The sequence below is a fragment of the Spermophilus citellus genome (genome assembly GCF_964194105.1).
Source record: "Spermophilus citellus genome assembly, chromosome: 5".
NCBI lineage: Eukaryota > Metazoa > Chordata > Mammalia > Rodentia > Sciuridae > Spermophilus > Spermophilus citellus.
Window position 1 is genome coordinate 121438062 of NC_138186.1, and position 14706 is coordinate 121452767.

Consider the following 14706-nt stretch of genomic DNA (forward strand, 5'->3'; position numbering starts at 1 on the left):
CCCTCCCCTCCCCTCCCATCTTCCCTCTCTCCCTCCCCTGCTGTTGTTCAATTCTCTCCCTTTTTTTCCCTCCCCCTTGCCCCTCATAACCTCTTATAATTTTATGTATCATTGAAGGTCTCCTACCATTTCCATATGCTTTCCCTTCTCTCTCCATTTCTCTCCCCCCATTCGTCTTTGTTTACTGTAGTCTTTTCCTCATGCTCTTCCTTCCTGTTCTGTTCTTAGTTGTTCTCTTTATATCAAAGCAGACATTTGGCATTTGTTTTTCAGGGCTTGGCTAGCTTCGCTTAGTATAATCTGCTCTAATGCCATCCATTTCCCTGCAAATTCTATGATTTTGTCATTTCTTAGTGCTGCATAATACTCCATTGTGTATAGATGCCACATTTTTTTTATCCATTCATCTATTGAGGGGCATCTAGATTGGTTCCACAGTCTAGCTATTGTGAATTGTGCCGCTATAATCATTGATGCAGCCGTATCCCTATAGAGCGCTTTTTTAAGGTCCTCAGGGAATAGTCCGAGAAGTGCGATAGCTGGGTCAAATGGTAGATCCATTCCCAGCTTTCCCAGGAATCTCCATACTGCTTTCCAAATTGGCCTCACCATTTTGCAGCCCCACCAGCAGTGTACAAGTGTACCCTTTTCCCCGCATCCCCGCCAACACTTGTTGTTGTTTGACTTCATAATGGCTGCCAATCTTACTGGAGTGAGATGGTATCTTAGGGTGGTTTTGATTTGCATTTCTCTGATTGCTAGAGATGGTGAGCATTTTTTCATGTACTTGTTGATTGATTGTATGTCCTCCTCTGAGAAGTGTCTGTTCAGGTCCTTGGCCCATTTGTTAATTGGGTTATTTGTTATCTTATTGTTTAATTTTTTGAGTTCTTTGTACATTCTGGATATTAGGGCTCTATCGGAGGTGTGGGGGGTAAAAATTTGTTCCCAGGATGTAGGCTCTCTATTTACCTCTTTATATGTCCTCATTATGTACAGGCATTGATTTTAGATTCCCTCTTTAGTCTTAGTTAATACTTTTTGGCTCTGAATTTCACCTTTTTGTATATTAGGATTCTTACTTCTAATATTTTGAGGTTGCATTTTTTTTAAAGAGAGAGAGAGAGAGAGAGAGAGAGAGAGAGAGAGAGAGAATTTTTAATATTTATTATTTAGTTTTTGGTGGACACAACATCTTTGTTTGTATGTGGTGCTGAGGATCGAACCCGGGGCCGCAAGCATGCCAGGCGAACGCGCTACCGCTTGAGCCACATCCCCAGCCCCAAAGGTTGCATTTTTTTTGAGTACATCTTTGCCTATCTTTACATTAAAAAATTTTTAAATAACTGGGCTTAGTTGTATTCTTGTATACATTTAAAATTGGGTTTTATACTGTGATCTAGTTTGAAAATACTTAAATTTAAATAAATAAATGTATTTCTTTACATTTATCAATATGGAAGGTGACAAAGATATTCTCTCATAAAATTTTAGGCTTTCTGTAAAAGGTTTTGAAAAAGTACTTCATTATAGGGTCTGTTTTATTTCTCAACATTTGTAGATTTTAGAAACATTTAGTGAGTGGGAAATTTATACCTTTACATAATAACTCTGATCTTTTATATCTTTAGAATATTTATTATTTTCCTACTAGTAAATAGGAAAAGTAACACATTTTCCTCTCCCTCCCTCCCATTCTTTACCAGCGAATATTGGGCAATAACTATACCTTCCCAGGAACCTTCTTTCATATTCTTAGGCACACTTAACATTTCTGTAATTTGATTTGTCAAGTTTAAGTGAAATCTAGTGTTTCACAGATACTGAAAAGCAATCAGCTAATGTTCTCCTTATAGAAACTTCTTCCTATTGTGTCCTACTGATTTTTGTTAGTTGTTCTTGTTCTTCATTATCAGGATATTCTGCTTTTACATTCTGGTCTGTCACCCTCATCTCCATATTTATTTTATGTTTAGTTCTAGAGTTAAATGCACTTAACACTCATGAACAGTTCTTTTGTAGTAGTTTCTACAGTCATTTCTTGGTTGGGCCAAGTTTGTCTGCTAATAGCCGTTTCCAAAAGGAGCTCAGGAGAATACTTTCTGAATTCTTGTACATGCAGAGTATTTGCCTCTGTCCTTTATACCTGAAGCACAGCCATTGATGCTTTTTTTCCATAATGATGGCAAATTTATTATCTACCATGGCACCCAATTCTTTGTTGGATGTGTCTTCTTTTTAAGTTGATAAAATGTGCCTCCTTGAAAACTTCCAAGTAGCCTGTAGTCTTTTCTATATAAAATGTTTCAAATATTTTTGTTTTCCAGGATAAAATAACAAGTCATTGAAAAAAATGTTTAAACAAGTCATTGAAGAAGAAGGACAAAATATTTCCAAAGTACCTACCAGTAGACTTAATGTTTTGTTAAAGTTTGGTTCTTTCAGTTAGTACAAATCATTGTGGTCTCCTTACCATCCCTGCACATCCCACATAGCACCCTGGAGGTATCATATCAAGGCTAGAGAGGACCCCTGGGATAACCTGATGCAAGGGCCTCAAATGAGTTTGAAGAAACTGAGGTTCAGAGAGAAACTTAAAGAGATTTCCTCAAGGTCAGGCCACCATCAGGAAGGTGAGTCAGACTGAGAACACCAATGACTTCCAGGCAAGGACTTTCCACTTCACTAGGACTTCCAAAAACACAAAGATCAAAAATGTTTCTCTGCACATAAAGGACTAAGTATATGCCCCACATTTAAAAAGGTATTTTGCCGGGTGCAGTGGCACATGGCTGTAATCCCTGTGGCTCAGGAAGCTGAGAGAGGAGGATGCAAGTTCAAAGCCAGCCTCAGCAATTTAGTGAGGCAGTTAGCAACTCAGTGAGACCCTGTCTCTAAACAAATATAAAAAGGGCTGGGGGATGTGGCTCAGTGGTTGAGCATCCCTAGGTTCAATCTTCAGTACAAAAAAAAAAAGTACCTAGAGTCTGATAATTATCATTTCATTCCATATTCCAACTGTGGAATGACTTACTTGGGATAGCTAAATCAAAGAACTTTCAGTAGGTTTGCTGTTAAATACATAAATTGTCACTTTTATTTTCTATTTCTTGAAAAGGAGAAACTTCAGAAAATGCAGACTTAGCTTTCTTTCCTCAAACTCTTTCAACCATTATTTTGAAATAAAAATAGACAGTTTATGCTTAAAACATAAGAGCCAGATTCTATCTTGAAATACACCACCCACTCTCTAACAGCAGAATTTGGCCCTAAAAGCCAATTAACAAATATTGTCATTAAACTAAAGAGCTAATTACTTTGGAATCAGACAGAATGAATGAAATCATAGGCCAACCACAGCTGGTAGTAATAATGGTGAGACTAACCGTATGTTACACTAGAGATTTGAAGAACAAAGACATATTAACACTAACATAACCAAACACATAAAATTATCTTCCAAATGAAACAAGCTACCATGGTTAGAAAATTCTTGGAAGCACATTGGAATTATCAGATCCACGAATTAAGATTATTTCCAAGGAATGAATTGCTATATTATCAGTGTTTAATGAAGAGGGAAACAGAAAACTTTTTTTTTCTACTGCAATAGTCTACAAATAAAACATTATATCTAAAAATTATTTTGCTCTAACTAGAAGTACTATTCTTATATTCAAATAAGATTAATATAAGATGCAGGAGAGCCTTGCTGTGTTATTTTAATAACAACCACTAGTAGGATTTCCTTATAGTGCTAAGAAGTAAAATTTCCAGATAAATGAGAATTGTTCCACGTGTTCAGAAACATTTTAAAGTTATTTTAAGAATACATGTTTTAAGCCAGGCACGGTGCTGCATACCTGTAATCCCAGTAGCTCAGGAAGCTGAGGTTGAAAGATCTCAAATTCAAAGCCAGCCTCAGCAACTTAGTGAGATCCTGTCTCAAAATAAATAAAAAAATAAAAAATAAAAGGGGGATGTGGCTCAGTGGTTAAGCAACCTTGGATTCAATTCCTGGTACCAAAAAAAAAAAAAAAAAAAAAAAAGGATCCATCATGCTTTAGGAAAACAAGTTTTACAAATCCCAAGAGGAGATTAAAAAGTCACCCATAATTTTATCAATTGAGGATAACTATCAATATTGTGATTAAATAATATTTTTATTCCTTTAGATTTTCTCCCTTTTCATTTCTAATATTTTAAATGAAAACGGGGCAATACCATAATGTGCTTTTGTAGCTTCTTGTATTTATTTATATAAAATATGACTATTTTTCAGTGTTAGTAATAAATTATACTTTTACTATATAAATTTTGATAGCTTTTCAACTTAAATTGAAAATAATAAACAAATTCTAATCTGTTTGTATAATCCACAGATTTTTATTGTTATTCAATTTCACAATGCTCCCAAGAGCTTTTTAGATATTTAAGTCTACTTTCCCTTATGCTGATGGTCCCAGATAGTTCTTCTGTTATAAAGCAGTGTCTTACTTTAGGTCCTTTTTCACTTTCAATATCAGATTTTCAGATAAAGTTGACCAAGCCTGAATTAAAGCTAAACTTGCTATTTCTATTTCTAGATTAATGACATTACAGATTACACAGTGACAAGGAAAATAAGAATTTTAAATTCAATTACATTTATAAGTACTTATGTGTTTTTTTCATGTCTTTAACTTTCGTCGTGGAGGGAAATTTTCTCCTACCATTCTTACCCAAGAAAACATTATTGAAAAATACTCACTTAGGATCCTTGCTCAGTCATATCTGACCAGATTGTTTACTGTTCTTTGTGTGAGACTTTTTTATGACAAGTTTGAAGGAGAAAAGAATGCCATCATACATGAGGGGATCAGACTACAAGAACTCAATTATCCTCACCAAATCTAAAACTTTATGCTTCTATGATTCTATAAAGTTTCTGTAATATGTTGTAGACTTTATGTGCTGCATATTTAGACTGCCTCACTCAAGATTCCTGAAACTGTGTTGTAAGGTGTCTTTAGGGAACCACAATTTAAAAACACACTGGTAAGTACACCAGTGATAATGAACATGACTTGCTTGAGGACACAATTCTACTCTCTGTCCACCTGCTCCTCTGCAAAGAAAAAAAGAAAAAAAAAGAATAAAAGGTAATAAAAAGAGAGAAAGAAAAAAAGAGAGACAGAGAACATGTGTGAGAGAAATATGGAGAGACAGGAAATAGAAAAAATAGTTTCTTTGTTTTTCTGAAATTAAAGTATTACAGAAGATTTGCACTAAAAGCTTTGAGGAACTTATTCAATCATAACTTATGCTCTGTAGGATATTTTATGATGTTTGTACTATAAATTTTAGCATTTTATGTTCAGATGTAATTATCATGTAATTCAGAACAATTTTGATAACAAATGCATGTGAAACTATTATTATTGTTAATCCAAGTTTGTAAATCTTTAATTTTTATTACTTGACAAAAACTCTTTTATTTTATGCAGATGACTATAATCAATTTTTTATGTTTAATAGTAATAGCTAACATGTGTGGCTTAATTAACACTATAATGATACACTTCCTTCTGATGAAGGGATTTGTTTTTGCCTTTCATAGTTTATGGCCAAGCAATTTGACACAATGTGAAGAACTGCATTCAAAGACTGTTAGAGAAAAATGTCATTAAGCCTGAAATTCAATAAAAGGATTAAAAATTTCATTTTTACTCTAAAATAATATCATATTGAACCTTTAAGGAATAATCACAGTTTAAAATCTGAATATAGATTATAATTAAAACTTTTAAAAACTTAAAACACCAATGATGACAAATTTGCTGAGATAGGAAGTAGAAATACAAGAAAGTGATAATTACTAAATGCACTTGTAACTGGTCATAAATATACCACATGATTTCTAAGTTCTTGTCTACAAACAACTAAAAGTAATGATAAATGTGTTAAGCAGATCTGTTCTTTTTCAGTCTAGGCCTGAGTTTTCAAATTGAAGAGAAAAAATGCAACCCTCAAAATATAAGACTATTTGGCCAAACTGGCACTAACTCATTGTATTTTATCTTCTAGACATTTCGTATAATTACATTCAATAACCCTAAGCATCTAAATAAATCAAAACATTACACAGGACAGAGTGATATCTAAGGAGAACAATATCAGCGTTATCACTATGAAAGAAAGACAGGGGCAATTGGCAATGAGCTCATCATGTTGAATTGTAAAAGAGAATATTAAAATTTTTTTAAAGAAAGGATCTCATGAAAATATAAGGAACATCAGTAGAGTAGAGGGAGGAATGAGGGTGGGCATGAAGAAGTACTGGGGAATGAAATCTACCAAACTAAGCTAGGTCCATGTATAAATATACCACAATGAGTCCTATTAAATATATGATATATTGCACTAATTAAAATAATCATAATAATAGGAGAGAGATCAGCAGAGTAGACCAAGCAAATTAGGGAGGGAGGAGAAAAGGGAAAGGCAAGGTACAGGAAATGAGATACATCAAATTATGCTATGTGCATATGTGAATATGGTATAATGAATTCCTGTATTATGTATAATTATAAGGCACCAATAAAAATGAATTTAAAAATAAAAAAAAGTTAAACTGGTTCTAAAATCTAAGAAAAGAGGAAATATTAAAGAGAATTAATATTTCAAATTGGAGGGCTAAAAGGGAGCATTAATTTAGTGACTCTGTGCTAAAATTATTCCTTCCTTATTCATTCTCTTGACTAAAGGAAACAAATACTATAAAAGCCCAATTTAACATAAAGTTTAAAAATGAAAAATATGTTACTCTGAATTCCAATTTCATTGTTTCTTCAAGGTCCTAGACGCAAATGCACCAAGATCACTTAGGGCTAAGTAACTGTAAAAATACAGATTTCTGGGCCATTATTCAGGAATCAGCATTTTAAAGACCTTTCTCTTACCTTTATGTGACTGTTAGGCATATTAAAGTCCAAGAACCACTGTATGTCATGCTTCTTTGTGTGAATGATTATTGGATTTCCATGATTTCCACTGTGCCTTTCTTAGGTATTCATGACATTCAACAATTTAAACATTATATTTCATTTATTTTCTCTTTTTTTTTTCTGTAGAACTGCACATAGGCAGCTCTATTTCTGACCTTTAACAACTGCTTTTAACTGTTTTTTTTTAAATGTTTTTCACTTTTGATGTAAAGTTACATAGGTATGTGAGTTACCTCCAAAATTCACTTACCTTCAAATCCTTGTGCTCATCCAGAAAGTTTTGAACATACGATAGAGACAATCAAGAAGAATATATGTGGTGGATTCTTCAATTTCCAAGGGTGTTAAGATTGGCCAAGGAGACTCCTCAGGTGGACACCAGAAATGCCGATGAGAAGAGAAGCCACCAATGCTTAAGCCAGTAGATAACTGATTATCTCTAAACAGAACAGAAAAACCAACAGTAGGTCACCTGTAATTCACAGAGAATCATCCATGGAGAAGGTTATTTTCAGTAAACTAGCACTGTTACTAAATTTAAACTTGGCCTGGGCTTGCTGCTCCCTGATTTAGCACAGTTGTCATTTAAAATTTCATGTCATTATGAAGTCAGAATTTCATGATGATACTGCCTGCAGAGAATACTGGTAGAAATCCTATTGCTTTAATTGACGATTTTTTTCTAAACATTGCATCAAGTGATATGATTAGTTATTTTTGATGTGCAGGTGCTGTATTTTGGTGCTGAATTTCTCTCTAAGTTAAGGTTGATGAGGTCTCTTGGAAATACATCTTCATATGAAACTATTATACCCTGTAAAAGATAAAATAGGATACTATACTAAATCCCAGTGGAATCATCTGGTAGTTTTGCTATATTGTCTTTCACATGGGTAACACTTGCCAAGATAATTAGGCATAAACAAGAATAATATTTTTTTTCTACCAAAGATGTGTTGCCTACTCAGGAAAATTGAAGTTCTAGCATCTTTGTTGAATGAGTTGAGCTGAAATTTGTTAGTGGTTAATAGAAAAAGAGAATAAAACATTTCTATTTTAAAAATTGGTATTCGATCATATAATTATTTTCCTGAAGAGTAGGAAGAAAGCAAAACATAGAAATAAATAAAAATGTCAAATATAAAGTGACAAGAATGTACTACACACACAAGCACAGAATACATTGTATGACAGTAGTTCTCATGTAAGTCCTATTTCCTGACCATCATAAAACCATTCCTAACCTTCTTCCTTGCTGTGTTTCACAAACAGACATCAAAGTGGTCATATTCTGGCCCACAAATTATGTGAAATATGCTCGGAAGAAATCCTGACAGAATATTGCTTTTAGATAAATAGAAAGATGCTTCCTTCTCCCTTCTCTTCCATAGGTAGAACTATTGTCTTTTCATCATGATGTAAATAAATATCCAGAGATAAGGCTACAGCCCTGGTTATTGATAAGCAGCTAAACCAACACCAGTTACTTGGGAACTCTACTGGAATTAAACCACTTAGTTTTCTATTTTTTTTTTTTTAGAGAAGATTTTTCTGGTTGACAAAACACCCCCCAAAATTGCTAAAAAGCAAGTGTCACTGCAAAGATTATTGTGGCATCTTTTAACTCCTTGGCATATAATCTGCAATAAGGAAAGTTCTCATTCTGTAGAGTCAAGGACAGCCTTTATGTGACAGAGGTGGGAATCTGCCTTCTTTTGACTCCCCCAAAAGTTGTGCAAATGAAGAATAATGAGACACGAGGTGTTAGTAACTAAGTTGGAACAAAATGGAGTGAAAAGCCAAGGTCAGGGTAGTTTTGAAGAAAGAGGGTCCAGTGTTAAGAAAGGAGAGAAGCAGGATCTCATCTTTACCTTGGTGCCAAACTATCACATTACTTGAAATCTCAGTAGAAAAGATTGGAGCACCCCAGAGTTCTTTGTTATTATCTTGCTGTGTCCTGGATTCTTTTCTATAAAATGCTTTTCACACTTCTTGCTTCATTATCTCCCTTTCATTAACATTTCTTCTTCAGTTGTACCCCAGGCTCTCACTATCTTTTTCCTCGTCTATTGTTATAGACTCCTTAACAGATTTCCTACTTTCATAAACACTGAAAAATGTCCTGTAATTGCTTCATGACTCCTTAATACATATTTCACTGGATCATACTTCTGTTTAAAACACAAGAGCTGCTGGGTGCTATGTATACACACACATATATTCCCAGCTACTTGGAGGTTGGCAGTTCTAGGCCAGCCTGGGCAACTTAGACCCAGTTTTAAAAGAAAATTTAAAATGTTTGGGGATATACGTAGTTCAGTGGTAGAGCTGAGCATGGGTAAGGCCCTGGGTTCAATTCCCAGCACAAAAACAACAACCAAAAATTCCAAACAAACAAAACAACAGTAATAACATTTCATTCTTTAATAATCATCTGCTTTCTTATCCATATTTCATCTTTTTCCATTTATTTATTTAGTGTGACTCAGCACTCCTCTCAGGAAACATTTTGAGATTCTTATAATTCATAATGAGATGATACTAAGGAAACCACTATGTTATCCACTGTATATGCTAATAAGATAATTCATCAAGGTCTATAATGCTATCATTTGATGACTCTTGAATTTTATTCTTAGCTTAATATTTTTCCTCTTGTCTCCAGTCATTTCTAACTAGATGACATCTAGATGACATCTTAAGTTGGATGTTTTGAGGATTCTTTAAACTGAGTTTGTCCATAATAGAGCCCATAAATCCTTCCCCTTAAACACACCTTCCCTCCAATGTTCCATGTTCATGTAAATAGAACCATCAGCTGTCAGTTGGAAAAGTCAACAACCAAGCTGGCTTCAAACTTTTAATAATGAATCAGAGTAGATCTGACCTTCTTTTCTCCCTGAGGCTCAGTATCTAGTTTCAAATCCTTTTGATTTTACTTCCTGAATAATTTTTAAATCTCTACTTTGATCCTATTCTCTCCATCCTCTCTTCCTTCTTCCTCTTATACCACGACCTCTAAGACTATGTCTAATTTCCAGAATACTGTAGGATTTCTTTCAGTCTCCCATTATAGATTTTTCCTCTACATTATATTTTACTCATGGCACCTATAGTGATCTTTTAAAAACACAAATTTAATCACTGTCAATTAAATTGTTTAAAAAAACTTCAATGCTTTCCCATTGGTCTCAGGATACAGTGGTCTGACACCATCCAAACCTTTCATTATTTTTCAGCCTTATTGATCTATATGACAAAAACAGTTTTATTTAACTCATTTTTATATACACAGCATTTAACAACATGCTTAATACATACTAGGCACTCAATAAATATTTGTTGAATGAATGAATTATTGTCTTTCAATAACCCAAGAACTGGCTCATGTTATTAATTTTCCCTTCATATTTTGTTTTGTGAATTACTTATAAGCATATTGAAGGCAAGAAATGTCTTATATATCCTATAGCAAGTAACTGAGGTTCAGGGGTATCTGACTTTACTGATACTGATAATTCATTTCCTATTCCTTTTTAAAAAGTTGAAGTTCGTTTTCTTTCACAATGGCTAGGATACAATTTTTCTATAAGATTAGAAATGAAAAAAGGAGATATATTATTGCTGTCAAAACTGTGGGAAATAGGATCTAGGCATCTGATCACAATTCTACATAATTTGCACAGATTAATTATAAAGGAGCTGTTCTGCATGATATGGAAAACCCTCATACACAGGGCTGTTAGATGAACAAATACTCATGCATGACATTTGTTATTGTCACTGTCATATTTTCAAATATTTTACATTTCTCTTTAAAAGTGATTTATATTCAAAATAGAAGCAAAAATTCAGTAGGTGTAACAGCTAACAGCTAAAGCCTTTTGGAGTAGGGATCAATTATTTTTGGAAAATAGTTACCCCCAATACAAATTAATTTCTAGATATTAGACCTTCAAAATAGGAGGAATATTTCCTAAGGGAGTCTAATAGCAAAGGGAGCCTACAGACAAGCTGACAGAGGGGTGGGAGTGTGCTATGCTACACAGGAAGACCAGGCATACATGGTTCTCCAGGGCTTTCATGTTAGTTGTGGCTAGACAATGGCTTCCAAACTAGAAAAAGGTAGACATGATTAGGATAGCAGAGATCCAGAAATTGAGAAACCAGGAAAGAATGCAAATGTTATACTTGTATAAAATTCTTAAGCAAGCTTCATCTTCTGGTTCTTAAAAACAAGTTGAAATTTGCCTGAGACACATTTATACATAAAATAATTGCCTTTGGGTTTCCATAGACTGTTGTTCAGTTATAAATACTTTCCAGTTTTCTCACGGTATTGAATCTGTTGAGGAGTTTGTAAAATTAAAAAAAAAAAAAAAAGAAGGAATAAAAGATAAAAAGGAACCATCCTCTGTGAAATACATTTTGAAAGTGACTAAAAATACTTCTCTTAAAAAAGCAGAGAGCAGGCTATTTTACACTTTTTCCCCCAGAGTACTAACAGATATTTTAGGAAGCCAGTGAATCATGATTTAATACTCAATTGATTTTCAAGCAAAATAAGAAAATCCACCAGGATGTTAGTCATGAGTTCATTTTCCCCATAAATTAAATTCTGAAAGGTAGGCTGAAGAGGCACTATTTATTTGCTCATATTCTTCTAGAGAGAGAGAGAAAGAGAGAAAGGGAGAATAGTTAACTAGATGATGAAAGAACAGATTCTCACTTCTTTATGCAAGCATCTTTCATGTAGGGGAATAACTGATATTCATGTGTAGGGTATTTCACTTGGTAAACACTTTTTAAAAAGTTATTAACTTCTGAATATATTGACAGAATTGGGTTTGTCCTTTGGCATAAAAATTGATATATATTCTATAGTTATAGTATAAATCTTTGGTATTTCTTTTGGTGGTTTTTTATTTAGTGGTTTCTTTTGTTAAGAGTATGAGATTGCTCATTTAGTTCTATTTTGTGTAGGTATACCTCTCAATATTGATTAAAAATCTAAGCTTTGTTTTTTCCTTTTGGCTCAGCTGGGGGATATAGGTCAGTGGCAGAGGACTTGACTAGAGGCTCAAGGCCCTGGCTTCCATCCCCGTCAATGGAAAAGAATTTTTTCCCCTTTGGCTAAGTCTAATTAACAGATGTTGAACAGCTATGACAATTCTTATTGATAAAAAGTAAACTTTACCTTGAAGTTTGAAAATTCCCCAAGGACACAAGAAATATTATAGGATAAGAACTGAACAAGTGAAAAATTCACATCTATAATTACCCTTAGATGATCAGCCTTCTGTGATTTTCTCCACCAGTGAGAGACTGAGGAGCTTGGAAAATCTCAATATTCCATTAAGAAGATCCAAAAATAAGGTCATTACAAGGAGACAGGACAGGAATATAACCATAGAAACTAAGTTTGCAGGGGAGGGGATGGATAGATGTGAGTAGTAGTATGATTTCTCACCTATGTGCATTTCTCTGAGGATCCGTCTCCCACAAACCATTTCTTACAGAAAACCTAGAGACCTGCAGAACATGGTTTGACCAATATGAGCTTTGAGAATGAAGAGGAAATCTTGGAGTCAGAAGTCATTTGTGTTGATTAGGATACTACATCCTCCTAGTGATTGCAGAAGTCACTTATTCAGATGATTCCAAAGATTTCTCTTTGGTTGGTGTATCCCTCACAACATCTGTGTTTATTCAACAGTGACTGGTAGGCCACAAAGAGACCCTCTGGGGAGAAAACACTGTGCAATTAGATAAATTATTCTTTATTGAATTCTTATAATTGGTTGAAGAATTATGTGAATGTACATAGCTCTATTAATAATTCATAGACTATTATGAGTTTTTTAAAAAATTAATGTCTATTCTTTACTCCTAACTATTCTAAAGTATATTTGTTTATTTGATTTTGATGAATAATGGTTGAATTTTTCTGTATTTTTGTGGGAGTCTTCTGAGTACAAGGACTATGCCTTCTGCATGCTCTGCCCATGACAGAATGTTTGGCTTAGAGTGGATGCTGAATGCATGATGATGATCACTTCACACAACATTTTGCATGAGTGCAAAAGAGAAAAAAAAATGTTCCTAGCCTTTATCTGCTATCGTTTTCATTTATTTCTGGCATAGGCAAGACAGAAGATTTGCATTACTTCTAAGCCTAGACACGATGCATTTAGATACGCTTTTCCATCTCTCCACAAGATAAAACATATGCCATATAACAATTGGTACAGCAATTTTATGCTGAATTGAAATATTTTAGACTTTGATGGGCTCAACAGATTCACATACACATAAAAGATAGATGTCAAAGAACAGGAAAATGTTTAACTATATCTTCAGTTCTGCTGGCTCAGGGCCCACGTTATTGTTGCTGCCTTCTCAGAATGTTTCTCAGAAAGTGAGTTACACATAGTTTATAGGATGTCTTTAAAAGTGGGTTTACATATGGTAAACTGACTTAAGATAACTACTTGTTTTATATAAAATCCAGGTTATAAATATGTCTCAAAAGTCCTTCACAATAATCAAAGACTTGTTTATTTACAGTGGAAGGCAAGGAGGTAAACCATCCTAGAAAGTGCAGGAAATTCATACATTACTTTATATACTTACTGCATGACAGCAATTCTCTAGTTCACAGTCAAATTTATAATAAAAATGCATGGTTCTCTCTGTTAATTATTTCATCAATGGAAAGTTCTTATAAATGAAAAAAAAGTATATGAGTATTAGATTGTTATTAAAATAGCTCTGACTGGGGCCAGGTGATGTGGCTACCAATCCAGGCTCTCCTATGGCCTGAAATAAATTCTTTTCCTGAAGGATTCTTATATTATACATCCATATAAAAATATCTTGGACTGAAACAGAAGTTTTTAGACCTTTCACTTGAGAATGTATCTGGGTTTAAAACAAAACAAAACAAATCAAATACCCCTCCAATACTTGGGTCCCATCCTCAAAGATCTAGTTGAATTTATATGAGGTAGAGAAACTGAGCCCCAGAAGTTGCACAGGTGGTTTTAATCTTCATCCTGGTTGAGATTCACTGACCCTATGTTTTCCCAGCACCTTTAATGTCTAAGAGTATATGATTCTGGAATTCTAGTTAAAGTCCCTCTTTGTGCAATTTGTGTGTGCATGCACATACACCCAAGGCAAAGTTTATTATTAATATGCACTCCCATTTCTACTCTGATAGCAGTTTTCTACACAAGTGAGAACTATGTTTTCAACTAAAAAAAAATCCCTGGCACCTTGCTGTAAATCAAATAAAGTATTAATTAACAAACAAGATACAGAGAAGCAAAGAAATACATAAAGACATTGTGAGAATATAAACTTTCTAAAAGCAATATTGTAGTGGCCTATCAGTTTTTAATAAAAATGTTGAGTGTTTACTTATATAAAACAATTTAGAATTCTAAGCTTATAAAAACTCTACTTTTAATATAAAAATACAAAAACATAATGATAATCATTAGTGGAAATAGTGATAATCATTACTGATAATAAATGATAATCATTAGTGGAAATAAAGTTAACTACTATAGAAATATTGAGAGTTGGTCTAATTAAAGGAGGCAAAAATATATTTTGATGAAGAAATTGCTTAGTTATTTATTGAATGAGTAAAACTTTCCCATGTCTGAATGTAGATCTTACATTGATCTGATTATTGGGACAGAAATTTCCTAGA

General features: G+C 33.8%; 1 protein-coding gene across 4 annotated transcripts in view; it reads right to left on the reverse strand.

Moving 5' to 3' along the window:
* The window catches only part of HS3ST5 (heparan sulfate-glucosamine 3-sulfotransferase 5), a 263151-nt gene that overhangs the window by 150776 nt on the left and 97669 nt on the right, over positions 1-14706 (reverse strand). For 2 of the 4 annotated variants that reach the window (XM_081294509.1, XM_081294507.1), the window contains exon 1: positions 7233-7500. The gene's annotated coding sequence lies outside the window, so the exon portion shown is untranslated. Of the gene's footprint in view, positions 1-7232; positions 7501-14706 lie in introns of those variants that run through there. The other 2 variants (XM_081294508.1, XM_081294510.1) reach the window with 2 other exon arrangements.